The sequence below is a fragment of the Alosa alosa genome, chromosome 2 (assembly GCF_017589495.1).
Source record: "Alosa alosa isolate M-15738 ecotype Scorff River chromosome 2, AALO_Geno_1.1, whole genome shotgun sequence".
In the NCBI taxonomy this organism is placed as follows: Eukaryota; Metazoa; Chordata; class Actinopteri; order Clupeiformes; family Clupeidae; genus Alosa; species Alosa alosa.
This window is the reverse complement of record NC_063190.1, coordinates 13,182,183-13,196,881: the sequence shown is the minus strand read 5'-3', so window position 1 is coordinate 13,196,881 and position 14,699 is coordinate 13,182,183. Positions and strand designations below refer to the sequence as shown.

At 40.6% G+C, this 14,699-nt stretch overlaps 1 long non-coding RNA gene across 1 annotated transcript; it reads right to left on the bottom strand.

Annotated features, from left to right (window-relative positions):
* Nucleotides 1-1,620: 1,620 nt before the first annotated feature.
* Nucleotides 1,621-2,261, bottom strand: LOC125291125. The gene is made up of 2 exons (XR_007192932.1): nucleotides 2,085-2,261; nucleotides 1,621-1,979 (listed from the first exon to the last, which is right to left on the bottom strand). It is a non-coding gene; the product is annotated as an uncharacterized LOC125291125 (long non-coding RNA).
* Between the last annotated feature and the right edge of the window lie 12,438 nt (nucleotides 2,262-14,699).

Genomic DNA, 14,699 nt, shown 5'->3' with positions numbered 1-14,699 from the left:
ATGTGTGACATGACAAGCCGCTCAAAGCACTTCATGATGATGGGTGTCAGTGCCATGGGGCGGTAGTCATTGAAGCAGGATGGAGCAGTTTTCTTCGGCACAGGTATAACGGTGGCAGCTTTGAAACATGATGGGACGATGGCTTGCTTCAGGGAAGTGTTAAAGATGTCTGTGAAGACATCCTTAAAGGGGTGATAGAATGATTATATAGGGTATTTGGTGCTGGTCCTTAAGGTCTCTGAATAGGGTGTGTAACATTGGTTGGGCTGAAAATGGCATATGTGCTGTTCTATGCGCCCTAATGCAAGCCTAGTTAAAAGCCCTAGAATGAAACGAGAGGTTTCTCCCTTTATGGTATGCTCATGAATATTTAGATGAGCTGTCGCTGATTGGTTGGTTTACAACGAGCGAAGCTAAGGAGCAAACGCCATGGCCACAAGCACTCACTCACTGAAACATCGAAATTGTTGATATGGACACATTAGGTGTTGAACCATATATGTATGAGCCAGAATCAGAGGAAGAATCTGATGTAGAGGAGCAACCAGTCGCCCATAGATTACAAATGACTACTTCAGAATGGTAAGTTTTTTCATTTATCATTTACACGTAGCACTACACGTTAGCTGTAATACTAATGTAATAGCCTACTCACACTTCGTTTTAGTCAGTATATTGTTACCGTTCTCTCCTGCTGAATGGGTTATCTGATTAGGAGTTACCTACATTATTTGCCACGTAACGTTAGTAGTAATATGTGATCTATTAACAGGACGCCCAGTTAGCTGGGCAAGAGACTATTTCCGTAGTACCAGTTCAGTATGTTATGGCCGTAATGAAATGAGTAGCCTACTGCTCACTCGCTTCAACAAAAATATTACCACTGTCATGTCACGAGAGGTAATATTTTTGTTGACGCGAGCAGTAGGCTACTCATTTCACAAACACCATAACCTACGAACTGCCACTACAGAAATAGTAGGCTCTTGCCTAACTAACTGGACATCGTCCTGTTGTATATATTATTACATGTAACGAAGATAATAATCTCATAACCAGATGACCTAATCAGCAGTAGGCTAACTTCTATCCTGCTGATTATATCATCTGATTATAAGATTATTACCCTCGTTCCATGTAGTGATATGTGAACTTACAATTACATCCATCTCCCCTTGCCAGGTGTACGTGTGGAAACTGTGACCGCATGCCCCAGGAGAGAGAAAATATATGTTGCCGGGAAGTACCCCAGGTAACTAAAACTGGAGATATTTACTCAAGCTAATTTGTGCTTTCTGCTCATTCAAAGTGACAAAATAACAGCATGGTCTTTATATTTGTTTTTACAGGTCATGAGAAGAATGACCCAGGTTCCGGAGGAGATAACCTGTATGATTGACCATCCTGGCCTTGAACCGGTGTGCCTCAACATATATTCTTTACAAAATGCAATGAACATCTACAGAGCTGACCATGGGCAGTTGAGAATAAGAGGGATGGAAAGGTGAGGACAATCTGATACAAGTGTTACCAGCTATATAATATAAATCAAATGTTTTTAGCCAATATGCATTCATTATTAGTTCAGCAGGTCACGAAAACACAGTTTGATGCAAACAGTAAAATGACAAACTTTATTTTGTTTCAACACAATCATACAGTGCTATACTCAAAAATATAAAATATTCAAAAAATAAATAGTAAAAAAGTGTGCCTTTCCACTCTGATTTCTCTGAAGGCAATGCAGACACTTGGCCTACAGATCTTTCGTGAGCTGGTGCTGGGGTTTCCTTGGGTGAAGTGTCCGTGTTGTGATCCCCTCTTGTGTGGTGCTGCGCATACGGAGGGAGTTTCCGGAAACATCAGGGCAGTATGTCGGGTTCAGACCCCCCTCGACTGAACCGTGACACATGCTCAGCGACAGCATCCTCCCTGGAAGGTCTGGGAAGCTGAGCACACAAGTCTTGGGGCACAGGAATCTGCTGGAATCTTTGTGAATTAATAAGTTATTGTTAGTGTCTATACCGTTGCACATTTGTTGCACAATCGTTTGTATAAAAAATATATATACATTTTAAACTTACAAATCGTTGGCTCTGTCTTCACTTTTTTGACCGTGTAACCTCCCCTTTTGGCCTTTGGAAACACAAGCCTGTACATTAGTTTCCCCTTGGCTGTCTTCCGTTGTGGGCGCTGAGCATTCTCATTGAAATGCATAGCTGCAAGGTACAACCTAAATGAAACAGCAGAAATGTTGTAACAATTGTCACTTGTGTAAGCACACACCAAGCAAAATACTACTATTAACTCACAGCAAAAGCATTGGCTAAACCTGTAGGCTGTGCCAAAGCTGTACTCTAACCGGTGTTGTTACAAGTGCCTTTCAGTTAGAGCAGCCTAAAACTGTAATGATTTGCATTTTGATGGCTGGCAATTAGGCCTGATCTCACACTTTCACTAAACAAAACCCATTTCTGTACACAACGTCTTCTGAAGGCATCATACGTGTGTGTTCTCAGCTGCATTGCATCAAATATCTATAAAATAATTAAAACTTTTGTGGGGGGCCTTCCCCACAAAAGTAAATGCAGGTCATTCAGTGAGATGAATAGTATGAATAGGTCTATTCATACTATGAATACTTCTTTAATTTGTTGTGAATGGCTCACTAATGTACTCAGTCATCAAGGTAAGTAATTGGGCAACACTGCTCTACTAAATGCTACCCAGTAATAATGCTACACATGTTTGGAACACACAAACACCATAACACGTCTGATAATATTCATGATAACATAAGAATAATTAGAACGTTTACCTTTGCTTCGTTGGTGAGGTCTCAATGTAGTAAAAGAAAGCTGCGTCCCGCGAGATGCCACACAAGGAGGATCTGTTTGGCATGCTGCAACTTTTGTTCGTGGTTGTTCTTGTTGTTCTTGTGATGTGCTCTGAAATCATTTTACACGATAATGTTAATGTTACTCCTAGTTTCCACTTCTAAAAGTGGTAACAGGATCGACTTAGGTGGGTAACATTACAGCTTAGTGCTAGCTTCTAGCAACCAAACTATCGTGATTCTACTCAGCTTTAGCTATCTTGCTGGAATAGAATAACAAAATAACCTGACGAAGACCTGGACAAACGTGCATCGTAGATTTGTGCAAGTGTAGGTTTACATGTCAACATGTTATTTATTCGAATGAAATACAGTCAGGGAAATGAAATAATGTTACCCCCATTGCTAACAAACTGAATCGTAACACATTCTACGTGTACATGTATGTTGCTATACACGATATGCTAGCATTGCTATCAACTGCTTAGCGACAAAATAATACTTACAGCTTGCGGTTGTGATGACCTTACGGTCGGAACAGCCCCTCGTTTCAGTAAAAGAAGTTTGGCAAATCCTGCTTTAAACTGTCCAAGATTTTGAAAGCTGTCTTCGGTAAAATGTTCAGAGCAAATGAACAGCTGAGCGTCGAACTTTGCAGGGATCTTCTGATAGACAAACATTATCCATGCCTGCCGAGTCTTCGGATCCTTGGGAAGACTGTGACAAACTTCCCCTTTCTCTGTGCAGCCTGGAACACTGCATTTACCTCTCTGGCTCATTTTCGATAGAGAAACTGCCTGCTTTGTAATTCTTGTAGAAGTAAACCCAACAGTAGGCTAGCTAAACTAGTGTCTGACATCTTCACGACCTCCATTCATGTTCTTGGGCCAGCGAACCAGTGGGCTGGTCTGTATGTAAATTTTGGGGCGCGGGACAAATGTACAGGCCAGAGCCAAATAAGGCACCACTTCAGAGTTTGCGTAAACTCTGAGCTTCTTTTTGGATTCGCCCGCTTTATGGCGGGAGTTTCAATGTGAGATTTGGGTACAGAAAGGAGGCGTGGATGGGGTTTTGAACTTCTCTGTATCTCCATTTCACCCACTGAACTATCGTTATTCATCTATGACAAGGTAAACTCGGTTTTGCATTCTATGACCCCTTTAAGCTCCTCAGCGCAGTCCTTCAGCGCACGACCTGGGATGTTGTCTGGGCCTGCTGCTTTACGGGTGTTGATAGCAGCAAGTGTCCTCTTCATGCTGTCGGCAGAGAGGCACAGGGGCTGTTCGTGTGGAGGGGGAGGGGTCTTCTGTGGGCAAGTGCTGTTTTGTGCTTCAAAGCGAGCAAAGAAGCGGTTCAGATTGTTGAGCAGAGGGATGTTGCTCTCACAGCTCTGTGGCGCGGGCTTGTAGTCCGTGATGGCCTGAATGCCCTGCCATAGGCTTTGTGCGTTCCTGCTGTCTTTGAAGTGGGTGGTGATCTTGTGAGTGTATTCCTTTTTTGCTTCCTTGATGCCACGGGACAGGTTGGCTCTCGCTGTTCTCATGCCAGCTTCATCCCCAGCTCTGTAGGCTTTGTCTCTGGCCCTCAGCAGCCTGAGGACATCCCCTGTCAGCCATGGCTTCCAGTTAGCCCGAGTGAAGATGTCTTTTGTGTAAGTATCCTCCCAATCCAAATGTTATAACAGGTAGAGTGAAATTGCATTTGTTTATGCATGTACCCTTTTCTTTTTTTGTTAGTAGGCCTATTTGTAAACTTTGTATTCTGATTGCTTCTTTGCATGCTGTTATAGGCGACCTCAACAGTGGTGGAGGTCGCCTATTTTGAAGGTAGGTTTGTCAGTTTCTGTTTGATTTTATGTATGAATCTAAAACGTAATTTACACACGTATTAATTTATCTATTTATACTTTGTAGTGCCATCCCAGGATCTAGCTGGTCATTGTGTTATAAGCCTCGAAACATCTGGTCTCTTGTGCGCTGATGAAGACGAGTTGGATGTGGCTGATGGGGTATTTGAAGACAGTACAGCGACAGGGTGTGAATTGACCGATCCCAAGCCCCGCCCCCTTTTGCTTTGTCACAATGAGGACTTCGGAGGACCTCGGTCAATTTTGAATTTTCTAGTGGCCATTCGGTATGACAATACGCCAGTTATGCCCTTCTTTTGCGAGTAGCTTAAGTAACTAAATAACTAAAGAGCTCAAAAAGGTTCAAAGATAAGCCTGGGATACTTGTAGAAGTAACATCCGATATCCTGACCGTGTGAAACGTTAACACACATAGGCCTAACTTTGCATAACTTTGGATAGGCTGCTACTTTTCAGTAAAGAAATCTGAGTGTGTACGAAAATGTTCCCTTTATTTGTGTTCATAACTAGACTACACACAAAAACATAACTAAATCTGGTTTCCACTGATGAAACGCCAACATAAGCCTACGCAAAATATTTTGACCTACCTTGCAGGAACTGAACTCGCATATTCATACGATTGGAAGACGCGCAAAAGAATACACCTTCAATCACGTATCGCCTTACACACAACAAGAATACTTTCAGCTTTGCTACCTTGACATGTTTAACTTGGGATAGAAGACTGTTCACAGAAATAAGCTAATGATCATTTTTTCAACAAACGCAATAATATCCTATACTGCGATGCATTATTGATGGCTGAACGAGAGATAGCCAATGTCTTCTAAAGATCGAATCATGTGCAGATTCAAAATTAGCGGGCAAGTCTAGTGCAAGACAAATCACGTCTGCAAACTGCAGATATGTCAAACGTGATAGGCATGGGTTTGAACTCGGAGTGGTTTCTTTTCAATACACTTGTATCATGTTTATTTGAACTCTTCCTTCTAAAGCAGCCATTAAAAATAATAAGTAGGCTATCGGCCTACCGAAGAGAAGCTATCTCTCCACCTCCCCAACATGAGCTGCTTGGCTAGTCACTCTCCCAAGTTGCGTGGGAACTTGGATCTGCAGCACTTGGTCCCGTCTTCTATTAATCCTCGAAATATGGTTAGATTTTGTTATGGACACGTCAACACCATATTTTTGCACAGACCTGTTTATTGAATCAGTCACATCTGCAGCAAATAAGGTAAACTACCTGCTCGTGATAACGTGCTAATTGTTTATCCCCAGTTAAAATGCATCCCATTAAGATCCACGACAATCGATTTGTTTGTCCTCAATTTGTGGTGTTCCACCTCGTTGATAACAGCAGACATTGTGAATGTGTCCATCTGCATACTGAAGGCCTTTCTGGCCTCTGTCTTTTGAATATATCAAGATTACTTGACGCCCAGAAATCCAGCATACACTGTTGCACTTTCGGCTAAATGGGGGTGCTATGCTCCCCCCGCTCTCGCACACTTTCCTGCAAACTTGTCCGACTTAGCAACAGTAACTATGGGACTGACAATGGGAGGAGGGGCTTGGGATCGGTCAATTAGATTAGGGATGGGCAGAACGAGGCTTTGTGAAACAACGAAACGTTCGAAGCAATTATACCGAATGTGTCGAGGTTTCAAAACAATCCGACACAATGCAACTCCATGGTGACATCTAGTGGCCAGTTTTGCTAACATCACATTTTGACCGTGAAGCACAACTGCTTCAGACGAAGAATATAAATAGCCAACATGGAACGCAATATTTCGTCCACAGCCACGTGGTTCAGTGGTTAACACACTTGCATTCGGCCGGAGTGGCCGGTGTTCGACTCCTGCTGGTGCTTAGAAATTTCAGACTAGTATATGCTCAGTAACTAGAACATTTTTATATCTGCCAGTTAGATGTTTTGTTATTTCAGTTTCATAGTACATTATCCTTTGGAATATGCTGGAGAGGAAAATGCTACAATGGTTTTAAAATGTAGGCTATGCTTATGGCCCAGGGTTTTTTTTGGGAACATGTTGTAGGGCAATAAAGGATACATGTGAAGCAGGTTAGACTAATCAGGTACAACATGGGAAAAATAAACAACAAATTTTTTGTATGTCAACATACATTTTTATTTAGGAATAACAGTTGTTCTGCCGTCTTGGCATTTAATCTGTTTCTTGTTTTTGAATAAACCTCCCCAGCCTTGGAAAAAATTATTTCACAAGGCACACTTGTTGCTGGCATGCACAAATATTTTTTTTGTCATCACAGTTAGGTTTGGATAAACCACTCTCCTCTCCTGCCAGTATTTCAAAGGGTCAGCTGTTCTTGAAATAAAGGCATCAGTCATATATTTTTTTTACTTCTGCTACTATCTAAATATTAACGTCACTAGACTATATCTATCTAAACTATGCTTACTGTCTGTCTCTAGCCTGTCAATTAATCTATATCACTAACCTATCAATCACAAGAATGCACTATAAATCGCTATATCTCTATATGTCTCTATGTCGCTATATCTCTTAAAATCTCTCTCCTCACAAAAAAAACACAAAGATAGGATGTGTTTGAATGACTTTTAAGCATTCTGGGACTTTGTAATTTAGATCGAACAGGTGTTTACTTTCGGTAATTGGCTCGCGGCAAGTGTGCCACCTGTCCAAACCAAATTGAAACACCACGAAGCCTCACTAAGCCATGGTCACATGACATGGGCGTTTTGAACCACACTTCGAAACACTTGCGTTTCGGAAGCTCGACACTGTTTCGAAACGTCAGCTTCGAGCGTCACATCCCTAAATTAGATACAGCAGTCCTCTTGGACCCTGATGAAGACGAGTTGGGTGCGACGGTCGGTGGATCTGAATTAGACGCTGTGACAAGCAACGAATCTGCAGAGGCCTCACCATCTGACGACCATCTTAAAGCATACCTGTACCCTTATTTGGTAGGTAGTGTAGCACTACCTCTATTGCTAAGCTTGCCTAGGCTTCTCTAGTCTACATGTATTAATTGCACCTAAATTCAATCTAAAATGATTCCTTAAGACTGCTTGGCCTATTATTTCATCCACTCAACTCATATGGCTACTGTGAAAATGACATAAGGAAACTTTGATTCTGAATTGACTTTGATTGACACATCACATTTTTTTCTGGCTTTGCAATTTGCGTAGGCTATCTAGTTGATTAACGCACCTGACTTCTGATGGCTCAGCTATCCTAGGCAACGGCATGACATCTCTGCAATTGCAAAGTGCATCTATTCATGGGTTTCAAATGCGAATGTACGAAGACTGACTTGAACGTGAGAATGCGCGGTCCTCCACGCAAACTTCATGTCTGGCGTACGTACATTTCCAATGTGTATCGTCAGTTGGCGACACTTAGAGGCAATGAAGGCAACAACATTGATCGCGAGTCTAGGCCTTTATTTGCACAGTATATTGTGAAACGTGGGTTATTAAAAATGATAACACTTCGAAAGTAGGCCTGTTTCTATGGACCCTTTCAAGAGAGTTCCATTATCAGCATCATAGTTGGCCCCACAAGACTTCCTTTTTAACATTCCATATGTTATCTTAATGCAGAGGAAGTAGATTGGGGCCCAAATAGAACGTTCAAGCATTGTTTTTGTTTACCTTGTTGAAAGGGTCTATATAAATGGACATGCAACATGCTCAAATTCTACTAAGTTATGCAACAACCTATCTAATGACAACTGTAGACTTATTAGAGGATACGAATTAAAAGGGAATGTGAAACCTATAGCCTACACATATAGATAGAATAGATAGGCTGACTAATAAGTGCGGATATAAGCTATATTTCCATTAGTGTGATTGACTGCATAGGATACTTTGACTTTCCTCGAGTAAGCATTCGCATTATTGTTCTCACACTTGTGTGCAAATATAGGGATATGATCCAGAAATCGTAATGTTGTGGCGATGTGGCCTGGATCAACTTTTATTCCACCTCGAGTGCACGATGCATGGTAGCCTACTTGGACACGATTGATTTAATGTTTTTTTTTTATTAATTGTGTTGTAATGGTTCAAATGCATCAAACCCAGTTATGCGAACCCTGTCACCTACTTGCAGACTGCCCAATAATTCTGCCACGGTCTCTGACCCTATAGCTAGCCACTGCTACACTCTGCCTACACTCTGTAGCTACCACTACTGTTTTTTTGTTTGTTATTAATTACAGATGATAAAGACGTAAGATTCTTGCCATTTCGTCGGATAAACACTTCTACCTCGCATTCACTGGAGATAAACTTTTTTTTATTAATTTGATGATTTCAATTATTAAACTTTGGAGCAGGTTCGAGTGTGAATGGATCCACAAATGAGTTTTCATTGTTATTAATATTGCGGGATAGGCCATTTTGTCTTTGCGGAGGTCTGTGCTCTCGAGTGGCCTTCTAGTGAGCATATTAAAATGAGTGTGATTGAGGGAGAGAGGGTGGAGTGTAATGCTTGTGCATGTATGCTTAATTTCACGTTAATTTGGATGTACAAAGAAAGGCTGCGTGGAATGCTGCGTCCGCACAGTTTCATACATCAGGATTTTTTTGTGCGTACACTACTTTTCAGGTTTGCATGTACGCAATGTTTTAGTATAAAATCCACGCAAGTCTTTGTACATGAGGCCCCAGGTCCCTTTCCACAGGTGTATAAAAAAGCACCATGATTATGAATGTAGACTGCATGGTGCTTGATTAATACACCTGTGGAAAGGGACCTGATGAAACCCATGAATAGTTTTATTGTAATATTGTTGAAAATTGGTGGTAAGCATTGGTTTGATTCTATTGGCCCTTTATGTCTGCAGATTCATTCTCACGATTAATCCTGAAGGCTCCAAGTGTCAGGCCAAATCCCAAATCAGCCACCAGACAGGGAAGGTTCAAAGGAAGACGGTCGCCCTCAACCCAGTCGTGGCGTCTTTTATTAGAGAGTTGGTGGATTTTGAGTGACTGAATTACTGTAATTATCAGTAGGCTAATTCTGCCATATTATGAACTCTGTTACACATCACAGGCGGCTGGCTGTCTGGCGGCTGATTTGGGATTTGGCCTGACACTTGGGATTCAGGATTAATCCTGAGAATGAATCTGCAGACATAAAGGGCCAATAGAATCAAACCAATGCTTACCACCAATTTTCAACATAATATTACAATAAAACTATTCATGGGTTTCATCAGGTCCCTTTTCACAGGTGTATTAATCAAGTTCCATGCAGGCCTCAAAGGACATCACATTTTAGGGAAAATAGATTGCCCTTCCCTGTGTGTGCAGAACTTGTTGGCTTATACCATAAAGACAGTCATGTTGTTTTACAGTTAGTTTGTCTATGGTTGCCATTATATTTGTATTGATGAGTTTTTTTAATAAAATTATATTATTTTCACATACATACTGGTTAATGTGTGTTTTTTAATATATAAAATAATACTGTAAGAATAAATGCAGTAGCATAGCATTACTGCAAATTATAAAAAAGTAGTAGTAAGTACTGTAAATAAAGATACAGTAGTATGTGTACTACTGTAAATATGCTAATACAGTAATAGGATAACTACTGTAAATCATTATACAGTAATGCTACTGTAAATTACAGTTGCAGTAAATTACTGCCATCCAGCTGCCAGTAAATTACTGTAAAATTACAATTTTTTTTTTACAGTGTAGCACTTTGACACACATTGACAGTGAAATATCGCCGAAGTTTGTAAGATCAGATCAAACTAGATGTACCGCATAGCGGTACAAAATATGACCGCCGCTCAGTCCTGTACATCCGTTCCGCGAAAATAAATCACACTTCAATTTGTCTCCATATTTTACTCCATCCCCCACTCTTGAAACTTTTGTGTATGCTTGTTTGGCATGCCTGAGTGTGTGCAGCGGCTGCACAGAAAGTAGCCTACTGGTGCTGAAAAGGTGAATAGATTGTAGAATAGCCAAAGAAGATGTAGCATTGTTATAAAACCTTTAAAATCTCTAAACAATCACAAGTAGGGCAGTTCAACACAGTTCATCCATTGCAACTGCAACACCTGTAGGCTACATTGTATTTGGGAAAAGCAAAAGGTATCAGCATAATGTTATTTATTTATTTATTTTTTATGTATTTATAAACAAAAACATCTCTGTCAGTTCCATGCCGTTTTCAACAGCTATCAAAACAAAGGTCATTTTGGATGGATGGATTTTTTGTGAATGTTTCTTCTTCTACATAAGATTTTAGTCATCTTTAGTTCATGTAATACTTTATTGTCAATGCACAAATTAAGTAACAGTAGTCTGAAACGTTATTGTTAATGCAGAAATTAAGTAACAGTAGCCTAGTCTGAAACGAAATGCTGTTTTACATCTAACCAGTGGTGCAAATAACTGACATGTCCAAATGGGCCTTGATGAAATGCGTCGCTAGACTGTTCATACACATTTTAACGGGCCAAAGTTGAAGAGCTTTTGTCCGTTATTGTTCGTGCAAATATAGGCTGATTCATGTTCCCTTGCATTGTGTAACTGAGGTCCATGGCTAGTCTGGCTTTCATCAGACCAAGCTCAATCTTTTAAGAAATCAAAAAATAAATAGCTGCCAGATCAGGCTGGGTTCACCAGCCTAGTCCATAGGCACCGATATTGTTTAATTTTCCGATTGAGATATACACGCTCTGGCTATTCTAAATGCAAAAATTCATCAGGGAGTTATGACAAAACGGTAATAGAAAGCTGTTAGCTTCCCTAAGCTACAGGTAGGATTATAAGGTAGGCCTATTTACAACATAAATTGTCAATAGGCTATGCTGGCATTAACAAAATAAAATCTCCTTTGAAACCAATGGCTTACGCCTTTACAGTATCAAGCGGACTTAAACTGTCATATCGCGGGCTTAAAAGTTGTAATAACATTCAAGCAGCTCCATGAGTCAAGGAAAGCGCCAATGAAGTAGCCACTTCTAAATGGGACCCACTACACAGTAGCTTAAGGTGTGTTGCTAAAGCAGCCATAATGAAATGAAGGTGTCATTGTTTGATACTTCACACACATCGCTTTTTAATTTCACAAGACTACAACTACCAAGCTGTAATCAAAGCACATCGACCCTCTCACACCATGCACGCACTTTATAACAAAATAAAAAGGCGCCTCAGTCTCACGATGTATAGGCAAAACTGTATCAGACCGGGTGTAACGTTGGTAAATCTTCCATTGCACAGAATGATTTTGTAGCACGCGTAATAAAAATGACAGTCGAAATATGCAAACAGTGCTGCTATCAATTTGCTTGGTATAACTGCATTTATAGTTTTCTACAAATGCAATCAATCAAATGCCTCCATCACTCAACCAACGCTAATGGTAACATTACCTAGGTCCTTATTGATATTACAAGATTAACGTACCTGCAGTAAAAACCAAGCATGTCCGATAAACATCCTCAGATTTATTTCGGCTTCAAGAAGAAATGGGAATTACACTTCATGTGAACATCGCCCTATCCTTATTAGATGTCCGCCATGGTAAATTACAGTCCTTGAAGGAAGCGTCCATTGTTTTTTCCAACCCACTTTTAACTTCCAACAAAATTACGTCTCACTGCAACGATGCGCCATCTAGTGGACAAACGACTACTTATTGCCAATACTGAAAATGCAGCCATGATGATGATGATGAATATTTATTATGATCCTACACTTTTAATTTCGTGCAGTTTCGACCTTGTCAGCCAGAGATATTGTGATGAAAACACCTAATTTTTTGCTTTTAATTTTTAACTAGGTGGCTTATACATGAAATAAGTGTTAATGGGATGGGTTGACATGCCCCTTAAGACCAACATACATAAAAAGGTGGACCTCCTAGGCCCTACGGTTCTCGAGATATTCACAGAAAACTGTCTCCGCCACCTACAGGCCAGTTGGTGTATAGTAACATAAATTAATTTATTGTGTGGCCCCCCCTGAACGGAATTCCACAAAACTTTGTTAGCGTGCATACAGAGGGTGTCAAAATGATCCTACACTTCCAATTTCGTGCAGTTTTGACTATGTTAGGTCACAGATACCTTCAATTACAACACCTCATTTTTACTTTTTTGTGTTTAACTAGGTGGCGCTATACATGAAATGATTGGTTATGGAATAGGTTGACATGGCCCCTTGAGATCAACATACAAAAAAAAAATAGTCCTCCTAAACCCTACGGTTTTCGAGATTATCACAGAAAACTGTGTCTGCCCTACCCTCTTTTCGGGGGGTCCAGTCCAGCGGGGGGGCTACAAATCAAAACGAAAAACGTTGGTTCCATGTTATCCATGTGGGGTTACATGCCCACCAAGTTTCGTGTACCCCGGTCTTTCAGTGTCCCAGGAATCATTGACAGAAATTTGTGACAAAAACAGTCACAATGTAGAAGTCAGTCAGACAGGGAATTTTGGTTTACTAAATTAGCATAATACGGTAACAATTATCATTTCAATTCTACCTGAAATCTGCTCACTGCAGACGTTATAATGCAGACCTAAGCAGCAGCACAGCCTTGAAAGACGCACACTTTTGATGTGGTTTCAGAGTGGCTCTGGTTCTTCACTGGCTAACTTGATATGATTGGCTGGATGACCGTTCAATCAAATCAACAGACCTATGTCTCTCTGTGTGTGTGTTATGGTAGATATGGTTCCAACTCTTTACGGGAGCGTTTATTTCCATATTTTACTTTCATTTTAATCTGACAAAAAGTGTGGGGGATAGAATCGTGTTCCAGCAAAAGTGTGTACGTTATAACACCCACATCCCCCACGCTTGCTACGCGCCTGGTCGACACCTAGCCTCAGAGCGCCCATACGCTCTCTGAACATTAGCTTACTCCCTTGGGAAGAAACAATACATGGCAGGACTTTTACTTCCTGAAGCCAGACTTTTACATATCTGGCCAATACATAATTGTCATAATATATTCTTACAAAGTGCTTTCTTTCTTTAAACCCAATGCATTATCTGATTATTTACTGTCTAAAATGCTAAAACCAAAACATTTACTGCGAGGCCGTATTACAGAAATTTCCTAACTCACAAATCCTATCCTATCTGTTTGGTAACTATAGTAAGTAACTATGTTTAAGTCAAGTCATTACAGAACAGCCACTCCTAACTTCAGATAGGGAAGGTGTATCACAGAAATGTCATTAGTCACCAAAATCCAAAATAAACGTTCCTAACTTCAGGATGGCCTATAACATGCCAGTCATATTAATAGAACTCTGCTATCTCAATGTATTGCAATGGATGTAGGCCTACTGCTCAACGGAAAGTTCAGACACAAAGTGGACAAAGATGACGCCCCACATTTGAATAATAAGGTGAATAACCCGTTTAAAAAGCCTTATAGAATGTTAACTCTCAAAATGAGTAAAAAGTAATTGGCAGAGGAAAAGTAATTGGCAGAGGTTTATAATTAAATGTCAACGAGCCCAAAGGATGTGATTCCTGAAATCATTTTTGCAGAATGACCATCATTAATGACATAAAGAAACACAAATTGAACACTTTGACTTTGTCACCATGGCTACGGCACAACATCCAGAAATCATCCAGGCTCTCCTGCTATAAGTGATGGTTCAACGGCATAGCAGTTTATCAACCTCATTTGTTTGTTGTTTTTATTTTCCACCACCTAAAGCCATGGCTTTAAGGAAATCACAATGTGTCAAGAGTGACAAAGTCTTACATAGGATCTTAAGTCATCAAAGTCTGACATTTTTCCCCCTGCCTTTAAAGTAAACAAACCCCCAGAAACAATACCACACTAAACAAAAGGAGATTGTTGTTGCAGGCAGAGTGTTGGGACATCCTCTTTGTTGGCTGGGCTTGAGGCCTGCCGCCTCTGCATTGTTTCGGAGCACCAGAGGAGACGGCGGGGGCATTGTTCAGAGCAAGGTGGGATTTCA